The sequence below is a fragment of the Aulonocara stuartgranti genome, assembly GCF_965226115.1.
Source record: "Aulonocara stuartgranti genome assembly, chromosome: 22".
Lineage (NCBI taxonomy): Eukaryota > Metazoa > Chordata > Actinopteri > Cichliformes > Cichlidae > Aulonocara > Aulonocara stuartgranti.
In genome coordinates this window covers 1,715,265-1,730,278 of record NC_138957.1, presented here as the reverse complement: position 1 = coordinate 1,730,278, position 15,014 = coordinate 1,715,265, and positions in this window count along the sequence as shown.

The following is a 15,014-nucleotide window of genomic DNA, read 5'->3' as shown; positions in this document are numbered from 1 at the left end:
ACAGTAAATGACAAAAAATCATGGAGTTCTTTGTTATTTTATGACATTTTTATGTTCACATTAGTAAAGAATGAGCAAATCATTCTAGTTTGTTCTGAGATGATACAATTTAAACTTTCCTACATCTGTTTTCTATGTTTTCGTCAGCAATATCATTCTTTGTGGGAGGAAAACTTTAACAGGAAGAAACCTCCAGCAGAGCCAGGCTCAGGGAAAGACCGATCTGCTGTAACCGTATGGAGGTTCTCCAGAAGAAGATTATAGATATCCATATTAAACATACGACCATTTCCAAGCAGTTTCATGTTTCTGTGACCACGACTGCCAATATTATTAAAAACTATATGGTTCATGAGACTGTAGCCAGCCTCCCAGGATGTGGTTACCAACCCCAGGTTGATACTGCAAATGTTAGAAAAACAACCAAGGAAACCATCGGAAAAGATTCAGTGCTAAACTCCAGACTCAAGGTACGTCACTTTTTGATCCTACCATCCATCGCATTTTGAACAGTAATGGGCTCCATGAAGACCCAGGAGAGCTCAGCTACTAACAGAAAAGCACAAAAAAGCCAAACTGGAATGAACCAAAATGCATGTTAATAATAACGGATACTTTATTGATCCCCGTGGGGAAATTCCTCTCTGCATTCACTTAGTGAAGCAGTGGGCAGCCATTGGGCACCAGGTGAACAGTGTGTAGGGACGGTACCTTGCTCAGAATTACCTCGGGGTAGCTGTTCAGGGTAATTGAACACCTGACCTTCCGATGATGAGGCCTACTCTCACTACTGAGCTATCCCTGCTTGTTGACATGTTCAAAACTTTCTGGGAGAACGTCCAGAGTTTTCCAGACACTTACATCAGCTGTAGGTTTGCAAAAGGAAAAATTAAGCTTTAAAAGAACAAAACACCTACTGTGAAACATGGAGGGGCTAGGCTGGCACGGGAACCTTGAATCTGTGAACAGTACAATGAAGTCTCAAGACTATTAAGGCATCTTGGAGCAAAACATACTCCTCAGTGTCAGAAAGCTCAGCCTCAACAAGGTAATTACCTAAAGCACACAGCCAAACACAGTCAACAATGGCTGAGAAACAAGCCACTGTACTCTTCTTAAATGGCCGTGAGCCCGGATTTTGATCCCGTTGAAAATCTATGGAAATATCTGAAAATTGGAAATTCCACCTGTTAGTACTGACTGCTGCAAAACGTCGTAGGACCAAATATTAAAGTAAGGCAGCATATTTTTTGTTCGCGCCATTTACATATATTATACAAAATATTCAACCAAATCAGTGATCAGGAGCAAAGTCAGAGTTTATTGTGAAAAAAAAATGAGGCATGTTAATTAAAATGATTTAAGAGATTATTTTTTGTTTGTTTGCTATTATTGTATAAGGGTACCAACAAATGTATACGTCTGTATCTGTGAAATACTATTTAGATCTGTATGTTTTTATTATAAATATTTTGATTCTTTTTAATAAATTAGGTGGTCAGTTTACTTACATAAGTAGTATGTCACACAGATTGCTTCACTATACCTGTCTATTAATCTGTTCCCCAGGACACAAAATAAATCCTGCTGGATAAAAATTAAAATGTAAACCTCGTCTCTGAAGCCAGAACCTCCTCTCTGCAGTGCAGTGCACATCACTGTGCCTTTGGTGTACAAGTAGCATACTGGGTGAAATATAAAAGTGGTCATTAGTATTCTGTTAGCTGCACAGTCAGCAATATTATTTGTTCTGTTTTGTTTTTTTCTTTCCTTCTTGCTTTTTTGGATGTCTCTGTGGAGTCCGTCTCAATAGGTGGAAATCAATCTATTATTTAGGAAAAACCCATATCCCAGTATCATTTGCTCGATGGCTTAGGCACCATAGAGTCCAAAAGCTTTAGTATGGATTGTGCCTCTGAGAAGTCAGTGCTGTCTTTGTGAGATCAAAGCAACTGAGAATAAAATGATCTGTGCGGTGTTTAAGACAGCTCTGAGGGCCTGCAGACGTGAGTGGACTGCCTGGACTAGGTCAGAGCGCTCAGAAGAGGTGATGGATTCCATCAGGCCCAAGGTGAGATGGATAAAATGTCAAGAACAGAAGCCTGCTGCAGTGTACATCCAAGAAAAAGTGTTGCACGTATGTGGCAGTATAAGGTAATGTCTACAGTTTTTGCATGCTCGGCCACAATTTATTTAATTTAATGTTCAGCATCGATACAGCTCATACATTCAGCAAGCGTGTAAGTAAAACATGAAGAGAACTGGACAGCACTTAAGGATTTCTACATATACTGTAAAAAATAAAAAATTATGGGGACACTGTGATGTTTGGATTAAGTGATTACTAAAGTTAACATAGAGAGATCAATCGGTGAGAAAAATGTTTAAATAAATATGAATAGTATTAAAAGTATTGGTAGCAATGATACATCTGAGTATTTTTTTTCTCTGTAAGTTTTTGATGCGTAAGAAATTAATGAATTCATTACTAGTTAAGGTTAATGAAAACTTGGCTCAACAGAGCTCTGACTCAGAGAAACTTGGATTTGTTCTTAATTTCTTCGAACAGTGATGAATAGTAAGATGCCCTAGCTTCAGTGGAGCTCAGTGAAGCTAGGCCATACCTTGCAAAGGATATGCTAAGCATCACTGGGCGTATCCATTAGACGACCACTTGTAGTGGCTGAACCCATATGGAAAAGATATATATAAATCTTATAAAGTTTGTATCTGTCTTGTGTGAAACTTGTATGAAAAGCATATAAGAGTGAAAACAGATATAAGGTCCCTTGAAAAATTATATAATGAAACTTGTATGTTTTGGATACTTCCTAAAACAATGTATGAAAGTAATGAGAAAGTGGCCACTTTCATGAGTAAATCATGTAAGCCTTATATGATTTACTCATGAAAGTGGCCACTTTCATGAGTAATCACATATAAGTTTTTACGATTTCTTTTCCATATGGGAAAGCATGGAAAGCCTGGCTAGCACACTATGGTCAGCAGTCCGTCCCCTGGATATCCTAGCAGAGCAATGTTGCTGTTGATGTTGTAGCTCCGTCTGGCTCCACAGTGGATACTTTGGACATGAACACCAAGTGCATCAGTAAAGTCGGTGTAGGAAAGCCAGATTGAATAATTCTAAGGGAGTGTACCGTATAGTAGATAAGACAGACACGAGTATGGAAAGCTGAATAAATAGAGCAGGTAGAGGCAAACAGGACCTGAATCCACATGATGTTGTTGTGTCAGAAAACAACCTGCAGCTGATGCTGACAGATGACAGCAAGTATGGCCCAGAACACACCAGCCAAACAGGTAGGGCAACAGAACACAACAGGCAGCAAAGGCAAGCTTGTCTGACTATATTATACTATACTACACCTTTATCCACTAAACTGAGAAAAGATCAAGTCTTTGTAAGATCAGTCAATATCAAGAGAGCGGCAGCAGCAGCCAAATGTGCCAAATCCGCAGTCGTGTTGAGGGAGAAGAGGCAAGCATACGAAGGAAGTGAAGAGGTATTCCTACTAGGATGTTAATTCCTTCACTTCCATTGCATCGCTTCACTCATCATGTTGAAAGACAGCACACTCACTGCCATATGAGCACTTTTGTTAATGAAGTGACACTGAAAGAAGACCAAGTTCTCCAAGGAATATTTAGTTACCGAGTCTCAAATTACTGTTGAACTCTTGCCATTTGGAACTATTCTTTGCAAATGTACTTAAAACCAAGACTTGACACTCTGTTTACTGCAAACTCTTTTTTTTGTTGTTGTTGTTTTTTAATCCACTCACAGAGCTGCGCGCATGTGCAATTGTGCACTGCTGGCACGTCTCTGCACACAGAAAAAATCTAACCTGAATTGAAATTAAAATTAAAACTTTAACAAATCTGTTTTGCAGTGTTAGTCAGTGACTGGCTGCTCCCGTATGGGATTACAATGACGCCACCTTATCCCAAAGTCCAGCCAATGATGGGATTCACATTCGTATATACGCAGCTAATCAACATCGCTGACAGGCTATGACAGCGTCCTTATGTGCGACACCGGTGTTTTAGCAAAGCGGCTGATGTGGAGTGAAGCCATGTTAATGACTAGTGATGGGATTTCCGGCTCTTTTTAGAGAGCCGGCTCTTTCGGCTCCGAACCGGCTCTTCAGGTTGTTTTGTTGCTTTAATTTATTTATTATTAACAACAATATAAAATTATGCACAAAAGGAATTACTAATGTAAAAAAAAGTGGTTATATTTATAAATGTTTATATATAAATATATGCGGTGGCCCCTAGAGACAAAGCACGTACAAACTCCAAAACGCATTTCTAGCATGAACTGAACTTCCAAAACAGAGCTACTAGATCACTTAAATTAAACAATCGAAAGCATGTGTGTATTGTTTGTGTATTTTTACACAAGCACTCATATATATTCAAATAATTTTTTAAAAAAAGTACATTTACCTGTTACTACCACACACCAAATCCGGTCGTTGGTACTTCCTGGCTTGTGTAGCCACCAGGTAACAAAAGCTCAACACTGCCCCCTAGTGTCCTGGAGCACTTCTGTTGTTTTTTGTACGTGTTTTGGAGTTTAGGCCACCGTAAATATACTTTTATTCATTCACTCCACATAAAATGTAATAAATAAATCATATAATGCAAAAGCCAACTAGTCACAGTTCAACTTTTAACTATTTAAATTTTCAGCTTTTTCCTTTTGAACAAATTTAAAGTGAAACAACACAAAACACTGCAAACCACACCACAATTAAATATAAATTGAAATATGTTGAAATAAATTACCAATCAATCAATCAATCAATCAATCAAATATGAAAACAAAAAGAAGATGCACATTCTCTGTCATATGGGCCTGCATGAATAAACTTTCTGAATCCTTTATCATCTGCAGCTGAAAATAGTTGTGGATGATTACTATACCTTTCTAATGTGACGTTGTTGTCCCTGGCTCTCTTTCTCTGTCTCTCCCTCCCGCTCTGTTCCTGTGCTACTGAGTGTAACTACCGCCCCTCCCCCCTCTGCCCAGTGCAAAGCACAAGGCTGGCATGCAGAGTGAAGCAGAAAAAAGTGCGAGAGAGAGAGAGAGAAAGAAAAAAAAAGATAAGGAGTTGGCTCGCGTCGTTCATGTCAAAGATCCAGCTCATTTCGTTCGCAACTGACACATCACTATTAATGACAACGTGTACAACCATTGGAGATGTGAGCAGGACAGACGGAACAACTGACGGACAAAGTGTGGACTTTATACCAGTTTTTAAATTGTGTTGATCGGCCACGTAAAACCAGAGTTATGATAAAATATCTGCAATGTTTGGTTTTCTTCCTGAATACTGTCGTTGTTTATATTTACTGCAGGAAGAAACGGTAAAAACGGCGTTTTATAAGGAAAACGCTCGAAAGCCTGCGAGCAAAAACAAACCCCCTCCCTCAGCCTTTCCTATTGGTGGAAAAAATGTACCATGTGGACCAATCAAAAAATGATATGGCAACATGGCCTTTAGTTGTTTAGGGAGGGGGAAGTTTTAGGAGTGACGGCGTGTTTGAGATGTGAGAGATTTGCGATGTTTAGCACAAATCTTGTGTAGTTAGTGTGTAGTGTAGTCCAGCGGTCCCCAACCTCCGGGCCTCGGACCGGTGCCGGTCCGTGAGTCGTTTGGTACCGGGCCACGATTGTTGAGGCTCAGGTGTGAAATGTGTGGTTTTCAGGGTTTTTTATCGGTTTTCAGTTATTTTGTTATCGTTTTTATCGTTAACTCGGTTTTCCTGGGTCTTTTCACGTGTGTTATGAATAAATCTTCTTTTTTCGGTACTAGTTTTATTTTGTTGTTTTTATCCGCGACACCTTAAAGGCCGGTCCATGAAAATATTGTCGGGCATAAACCGGTCCATGGCGCAAAAAAGGTTGGAGACCGCTGGTGTAGTCAGTGTGTAGTTAGTGTGTAGTTAGTGTGTAGTCAATAGTTGTGTTGTGTGTCAGAACAATGAGGTGCCTGCTGAATGTTACAGGTGTTACAGCAGTGACACATCTGCTGCTGTCAGGCCTGCAGGTATCAGGCTGTTGTTCTCCTTCATCTCATAGTGGACAGAAATTATTTTTTGGAGCGGCACAAATAATTTGTGTGGCATCAGATTTGATGCAGAACAGCTGATTGTTCTGTAAATAGTTTGAAATGTTTGTTTAAAAAGCGCCTTGGCTGCATTTTTAGGTAAACAGCTGCAAAACACTTTGTTGTTTGCAAAACTCAGTTACTTTTTTGAAGAAGTAACTATATAATTAGTTAGAGTTACAGACTTTCTCCCAGACCACAGACTCATAATACAGTCAGAGCTTTATAAAAAAAAGAAAGAAAGAAAGTTGTGTTTTCAAAATTGGAGTTGAAGTTATTTTTCCTTCCAATAGTGTTAACATGTTGCACAGGACAGGAACAAGATTTTTATAATTTTCATTGTAAGTGGGCTAAAGCAGTTAATTAAAAGTAGTCTAACATAAATGCTGTAATTAGATTACTTTAATAAACATGTGACTTGGATGGATTGGATGCTGGCATGATCACAGTGCACACGTCTGCTGTTGCTCACATTGGTCCAAGGGGACGCTCAGGGAGTTTGTGTGTTCGCTCAGACACGTGAAACATTAGAGGGAACATTATTTCCAGTTCATCATCAGAATTATTGGACACTGTTTTTTAATCACTCATTAATGTAGTATTAAAAAGGAATCAACGCATTTTTACATTTTGCTGCCGTAATTCCTTTTCAGGTAATCATCACACTTCTTGAAGCATGCTTTAACAGGTTATTAATTTTGCATTAAATATAAACGGGCAGTTTTGCATTTTGCACCCTTGATTCTGGCTTCAGGAACTACCACAGATATTTCTACGTAATCATCATACATCTTAAAGTTTGCTTTCATCAGTTATTAACATGATACTAAATAGAAACATCCGAATTAATTAACTAACTAATTAACATTATATCTCCCTATTAGTGATCACACATTCCTCTACTAATATGCATAATAATTAGCAAACTTAAGTCAGATAAGATGCTAATGTCAGAGCTGAAGCTAGTAACCTGTGAGTTAAAGGACAAATTAAAAATTCCCATTTATTTGATTAGCAACATGACTGGATATTCACTCTAGGTATTAAGAAGCTCCCTTTGAGAGAAAATACAGCATAGGAAGAACGATGTTAGTGCACAGGGGGTCATCTGATTGTTGGGGTTTCATTCTGATAATGTAGGGTCTTTAGGCTGCAATGAAAAGCACTTTGTTGTGAATTTGTGCTATATAAATAAAGATTAATTGAATGATAAAATTATAAACATCCTAAATATTTTGGTAATTAACTAAGTTTTTAAAGTCTTATGGAGGAGATTATGTTTTAGAATGACTTCTTGGCAAACCGTCACACATATGGACAGCTTCATGGATCCTTGTTTTCAAGGTGAGGTTGCCAAGTTTGATGGGAATGTGGTGCAAGGAGGGTATGCATTACTGAAATAGACACTCATTCATGATTCCACCCCCTGGTTTTGACCATGCTAACAAAACCAGACCTGCTTCCACTGGTCCTGTTGCTTGGTTTGTGCACAAAGTTCAAATATGTGAGGATACATTGCAGGTACAACAAAACTCTGATGTCTTCTTTTTACAAGACGTGAAGCAGTGTCAGATGAACTGGAACTGCTTCTGAGGGAGGGCATTATTGAATGTCTCTCCCTGGACTTCACCTATTTTAGTCACAACAAGAAGAGACAGCAGACCAAGACTGTGTTGATTTAAGTGAACCTAATAAAGCTTTTGTTGCCCACAGCCACCCCTTGACCCACAGGGATGAGCTTTTGAGTGAGCTCAGGGCTGCTTCTGTGTTTTCCACCTGTTTTCCATCTGTCCCCTGCGTACCACCAGCTTGTACTGCACGAGGACAGTCATGACCTCACTGCTTTTATCACAAACAAACGACTTTTCCACTACTGCCGTGTTCCTTACAGTTTGGCCTCTGCTTCATCGGCGCTCCAAAAAGTTATTGAAACTGTGCTTAAAGTTCTACCCAGTGTGCATAATTATTTCGATGATGTAACTGTTGCAGGATCTTCTGTGCAGGACACGATGAATGCCTGCGTGATGTTCTCAACATGCAAAAATGTTCATTTAGACAGTCCAGCCTCAGATTCCTAGCTCTCCAAGGATGATATTCTTCCTGACACAGATCATAGCGCAGCCATCCGTGATGCCCCACCACCAGTGTTGGAGAGTAACGGAATACATGTACCAGTGTTGCGTATTTAATATACAAAATATAAGTAACTGTATTACGTTACAGTTACCGTTTAAATAGGTAACAATAAGAATACAGTTACTTTGTTGAAATAAATAGAATACACGGGGGTCACTTCCTGTTTCATATGTTAGGCTATCCCTTCTTCATTGCTTCTCCAATTTTTGTGATTAAATCCAATTAGGCGCAGGTTTAGCTCAGTTGGATGAGCATGCAATAACATGGCTCATAGCTGAGAGTGACCGGCAGCCCTTTTTTTAAAAGAAATTTAAAAACATAATAATTTTTACTCATTTTCCATCTGGGATCAATACAGTTTCTCTGATACTGATTAACGAAAATCCAAACAAAACACGCAATAACAGGCTCTAAATTACGTGTCATGTTAATGTTGGTGGTGTCAGTTACACAATGGACCCAGAGCCAGCACAACAGAGCAGCAGTGCACGGGCAGGAATGCATTTGTTACCTGGAAATTCTGACACCACTTCGTAAGAAGAATGGGACGGTGAAACTTCAGCATCTTCAGTGTACTATTGCTGATATTTGATATGTGATATTTATTAGTATAAATGAAGGCTACTCGCCACTGAGCTAACATTGTTAGCTGGGGTTAGTTCATAGACTGCAGACTGTTAGGCCGTTTCTAAATACTCAAGTACAAGAGTCCGTACTCGCATTCTCGCTAGCCCGGACTTCAGAAGTTCACACAGGAGTCCAGACTTCCCGAGAAGGGTTATTCTACAATTGGAACGGCAGTGTATTTGATGACATCACAGCTCCATCCCCTCCGAATTTAACTGTGAATAATATTTGCAATGAAAATTACACATGATGTATTAGATTTCTTTAAGAAAAAAAAAGATCATTTAAAAAAGTATCTTAAGCACTTTGGCAGAATTCGCTTTTACTTATCATCTGTTTCATAATGTCTAATAAGCTTCATCGCTCTTAATAAACATGGTACACATGTATGCCTGAATAAAAACAAACAAGTGAGATGTTAGAACACTTTTATTAGTATTGTAGTAATTACTCAAAACTTACAATAGACAGTCGCTGGAGTTTGGAAGAGAACTGAACAAATATTTAAAATATAATCTGATCGTTTTTGGAGCAGCCTTCAGGATCTCCACGCATTAACATGCTGTTATAGACTTGATGGATAGCATGAACAACCTGCTAGCTGCAAATAGTCATGTGCAGTTCCACATGATTATTAACAGACAAAAGAAAACATACGAGATCGCTGCAAAAAGTGCAGCCTTACCTAATGTCCACCTACGGTTACTCGTTTATATTAAGATTTAAATCTAGTTGGTGTTGGTATGGAGAGTAACCTTCAGTAACAGTAATAAATCACACAGCAATAGCACATTCATGTAGTTGTAAAAAGCATGATAAGATATTAAGTAATCCAAAGTATTCAGAATACGTTACTCTCATTGAGTTACTTAACGGAATACATTACAAAATACATTTTGGGGCATGTATTCTGTAATCTGTAGTGGAATACATTTTAAAAGTAACCTTCCCAACACTGTCCACCACCATGTGATCTTGCATCTGTGCGTTCTGGGGTTAATCTCTTCGACTCACTTTGCTACAGTAGTGGAACCAATGCGAGCTGTACTGGGAGATGCTGCTGACTCTGGGTCCACACAGACTGAAGGGGCTGTTCGCAGCTCTTAAGGGTGAAGGTTTGTGTAGAAACAACTGGTTTTGTACTTTGCAATGTCATTGATATGTGATAATTTTGTTATACAGTAAATTCAACTGTGAGAGTTATAAAATACCCATTTACTTTGTTGGTTTTGAGTACTTAAATAACCACTTAACTTGAAGTGATAACAGTTATGACATCATATACATCAGGTAACTAAGGTTGATGTTCATCGATGTGTTTTAATGGATACATGCAGTTTTTCAAGTAAGGGGGGATGTTGTGTTCACCATTAGGTGGCCTTTTAGGATGAGGCTGAGCTCTGAGGGACCGGCGCATAAGAGCAAATGTGTGGGAAAATGCATCCCTTATGCTGCTGTACTGGAACCAATCAAGTGGCTATTAAAGCCGTTCAGAGGAATTCTTGTCTAATTGCTGTTTCTCCTTCACGCTGACTTCCAAACCTAACACTATGGATAACTAAAAGAAATAAAGAATTTCACATCTATTTAGTTCTCCTGTGATTGGCTGTTCTGGCAACTCGTCGTTATAGGGCATGATTTTCAGGAACAAAGTAAATGGCTCTCGCCCCGCAAGAGAGTATGAAGAGGATTTTTACAACACACACCCCTCCACCCCCAAAACTAGCCCTCTTATCACTGTCAAAGGGGAGACTGGGGGTGGCTACATGCCAGGGACAGTTCCCTTGCCAGACACAGTGGATGGGTACAAACGCTTGGCACAGTGTGGAAACAGATTTGCCAACAGCTACTCTGGCAACCATCGACTCTGAAGGTTCAGTGAGAGGTGAATCATCTATCACCAGAAGCAAACACAGAAATGCAATGACATACCATACAATACACACTGCCACGAGCTGCAGCTGCAAATATCAGCAGCCGGAAACCGCAAACCAAAAAAATGACAATTATATTAAGAACCAGCCAATGACAAGTCACCTATGTGTTTCCGTCCACAGACTGCTAAGTGGATACAAACATGTAAATATGAAACGCTTTGTTTTGTTTTAAATTAACGTCATTAGATGCAACAAATTAGAAGGCCCATGTTAAATCTCCTTACTTTTACTAAATGAGTGAATCACCAACATCACCAGTACCACAGCTGCAGCAGTTAATTCTCTTAAACACTTCACTAATGCAGCAGTATTGAAGCTAATTTCTAATTTCACAAAAACACAAATTTTGTCTCAGTTTCAGAGATCCCTTTTATAAAGCCAGTTACTAATTTATGATATATAATACAATCATATTTGACATGTCAACTTTACATGGTGAAATATTAACACTGAAATTAAAATCAGTAAGCATGATAATCATGTTTTTTTCACAAGCACAGATCGCTGAAGTGGTTTAAACCTCCGTTTTTTGGAGTCATGACCCTCAGGAGTGTTTCTGCGATCTCTCTGCTTCAAATGTTATCTGCCAGTTTGTCCTCTTCACTTACACAAACTGTAGGTGCAGAGCATCTTACACTTTACAGTTCACTAACAAACTAAAACAGACATGCAGTCCTGTTGTGATAGCGTGGAACAGGTAGGATACTTTGTCAGTATCAGATTATTGGGGTTAAAGAAATAAATCATTCGTTATTAATGATAAAGAATTAAAACAAAGTAAACTAAAAACTAAAACCAAAGTCACACAATCTAATTTTTGAAAGGCACAAATGTTTGAGAAATACATGCAGAGCTAAAATTAGACAAATGTTTTATTGTTTCAACCTCACAGGAGAATAACTTTAGTGAGGCTTGGTTCAAAGATTGGAAAACCACCTACACCAATGAAAAATCAAATATGATAGAAATTGATGTCAAAGGATGATTTGAACCTCATTCAAGAAATGCAACAGTTCCTTAGCCCACAGTCCACTTCCACCCAAGTATCGTCAAAGTCTACATACCAGTTCAACCAGATCATTACAATATTATATTTACTATAAACTGAGAGAAGCCAACCAGACAAGCAGCTATTTCGGTGCTCTATTTACTGCATGTATATGTGGTACTACTACTGCGCGTCTGCACATACAATTTATTCTGTATATATGCTGTTTATTTATTTATTGTGCAATGACAATAAAGAGTTAAAATACAATAAGAGCAATTTCATTCTTATATCAGTCAAAATTATATAAACTACGTACAGAGAGAAATACAGGTTCAAGATACAGATGTAAACTACATCTACTTTAAATCTCCGCACACACACTTTATTACTTTTAATCAGTATCTGAATCATTTTTGTGAGCATGTAGGAGCTTGGTGCTTTCACAAAAGAGCTGAAGACTAAACATCTAAATTCACAGCTTAGCCAGGCTTTTCTGCAGATGACTGAAATTCAATATTAAACTGAAAGATAACAGTCGCCTGAAGGAACAACATTAACACCTCAGACATTTAAGCATCTTCTGATATAACACTAAGGAGTTTCAAAAATAATGCTTGATTGCAAACCCTAAGACAATGATAAGATCTTAAAAGGTAGTACTGTTTTTTAGTAAATCAGATTTACTAGACATGCATCAAACTTATAAATGCTCCTCCCACCTCTCAGCAGGGAAAAGAAGAAACAGTGTGGGCGTAAGTCTGTTAACTTCACTTTACTTGTATAGTTCATTATAGCTATAACTTTATGCATCTTAAAATTCAGCTATGTTCTGCTATTTAGTAATATGTGTGGTTGCCTTAATTACCTTCAGAAAAGCCTCAAACAGGAATAAAATCCTGGGTGATGCAGAGGCAGCAGGAAGTTCAATGAAGGTGAGAAGAGAGGGAAGCGGCAGTCCTCACCAGAGGAACTACAGCACTGTAGCAATTATGTCAAATATAAATTCACATTTTTAGAAAGTTTGACAGATTTGCTGTGGAAGGAGAACCTCCACAGCTGAGCTGCAAAACTAACATCAACTTTGCAAGAGTCTGATAAAGTTGAACTTTGCAACACTGCCCATTCGCTCTTTGACTAAATGAGTGGCAGCAAACTGTAAGCAACACATTCTCAATTAGAATGTTTTGCCTTTATGATTAACCCTCTGGGCTCCAGGGTATAATTGACTACTTTTGATTTGACCTCTACATTTCACCTTTAAAAATTGTTCATCTCGCCTTGTTTGGTATCACTATTTTCAGCACAACCTCAAATATCTGAAATTGGAGTTATTGTTTCATTTTTACTATATTAGCACAGCTGATCTAAATTTAGACAAAAAAATTAAAATCCGAGTAGAAAAAAGTTATATTTTTGACTGTAAAACCCACAAACATGTTTAACGAATCATTTTCATAACTTGAAATGCAAATAAAAATTATACATTTCTAAAAATTATGCACAAGTTTTGCAAACAACAAAGTTATATGGTACTATTTACCTAAAAATGCAGCCAAGGCCTCAGACTTTTTTTATATAACCATTTAAATCTATTTACAGAACAATCAGGTGTGCTGCATCAAATAAGAAGGCACACAAATTATTTGTGCCAGTCCAAAAACTAGTTTGTGTTCAGTATAAGACAGAGGAGAACAGCACAGGCTTAAACCCTGCAGGTCTGACAGCAGGAGGTGCATCAGTCCAGCGTTTACACTGGAATCTGCCTTCAGTGGCTTTTTTGGAGCAAGTGTGACATTCAGCAGTATGACTGACACACAATACAAAACAATAACTACACAACACACTAACTATAACCTCCAAACACACTAAATGTCACTAATGTCTCACATGTGAAAACTCGCTCTCTCTCTTTCTCTCGCTTGCCTGCTTTCTCTCGTCGGTGTTGCTCCTAAAACTTCTCCTTCTCCCTAAACAACCAAGTGACACATGTTGCCATATCATTTTTTAATTGGCTGACATGGTAAACTCTAACACCAATAGGGAAGGGAAGGGGTGTTTTTTCTTTCTCTTTTTTCACTCGCAAGCGGAGAGTGTTTGCTAGCGCTGTCCGTAGAAAACGCCGTTTTTACACCACTGTTTTGTTCAGAAAAAAGCGTTGCGTGTATTTTTTATCATAACTGTGGTTTTATGTGGCCCATCGACACAATTCAAAAACTGGTATATAGTTTGAAGTCCGCACTTTAACCCAAGTTGAAATGGAGACTCTGGGTCGCTGCATCTTGTAGCTGTGTCGTCTTAAATTGGTCATGTGATTTTGACACGCCCCAGAGGGTTAATTAAAGAGTGTTGACACAAAACAAATAAGTATTGCATAAGAAGTAATTCTTAGGGCACCTATGTTTGAGATACAGATTAGAAGGAGACAATAAGGGGAGAGGAAAAAGGTGGGAGACAAAGTGGGAACAAATTAGAGATAACAAGAGGAAGAAAGTAGAACTAAATACAAAGTACCAGAGACAAGAGACTATCAAAATAAAACAAAAAAATAACAGAAGAAAAATCAGAGCACTTCCTAGTCCAAACAAAACAGAAAAAAGTCTGGGGGTTGGCCTGGCAAAGAGGCAAGACAGGGAGGGTGAAGCGGTTTAGGAGGTCGGCCCAGCCACTGGGCTAGGTTCAGAGGCAGAGGCTGGTGACAGGGAGGAAGAGATGTTGGGGACCAGCCAGGAGGCCCACAACAGAACCAGAACTATCAGGAGGCTGACGGCAGCAGAGGTGACAGGATACCTCAGGTGGTTCAACTGTAGGCTGGTATCAGGGGGGTGTCATGTTCCTGGGTTTTTCACCCAATGTTTTGTGTTTCTTTGTTAGATTCTTTGAGTTATTCATGGTTCAGTTTCCTAGCCAAATCATTTGCATTTCTTATTCTTAGTTATTTTATTAGTCTTTGGCTTCTTGTTGCTGTGCCTCTCCCGTGTTCTACGTTTCACGTCTAATCACTGTCGTCTTTGTGTTCGTTCTGTGTTTCCTTTCTGTCTCACCTGTCACTTTTGTTTTCACGTCTGTCTCTTCCCGGTCCCAGTGTCAATTCTCTGTTTTGTGTCTCATGTTTCCTGTTTTATTTTGACAGTCCCTTGTCTCGTGTTCATTGTATTCGGTTTTGCTTCCTCCCTGTCTCATTAAATC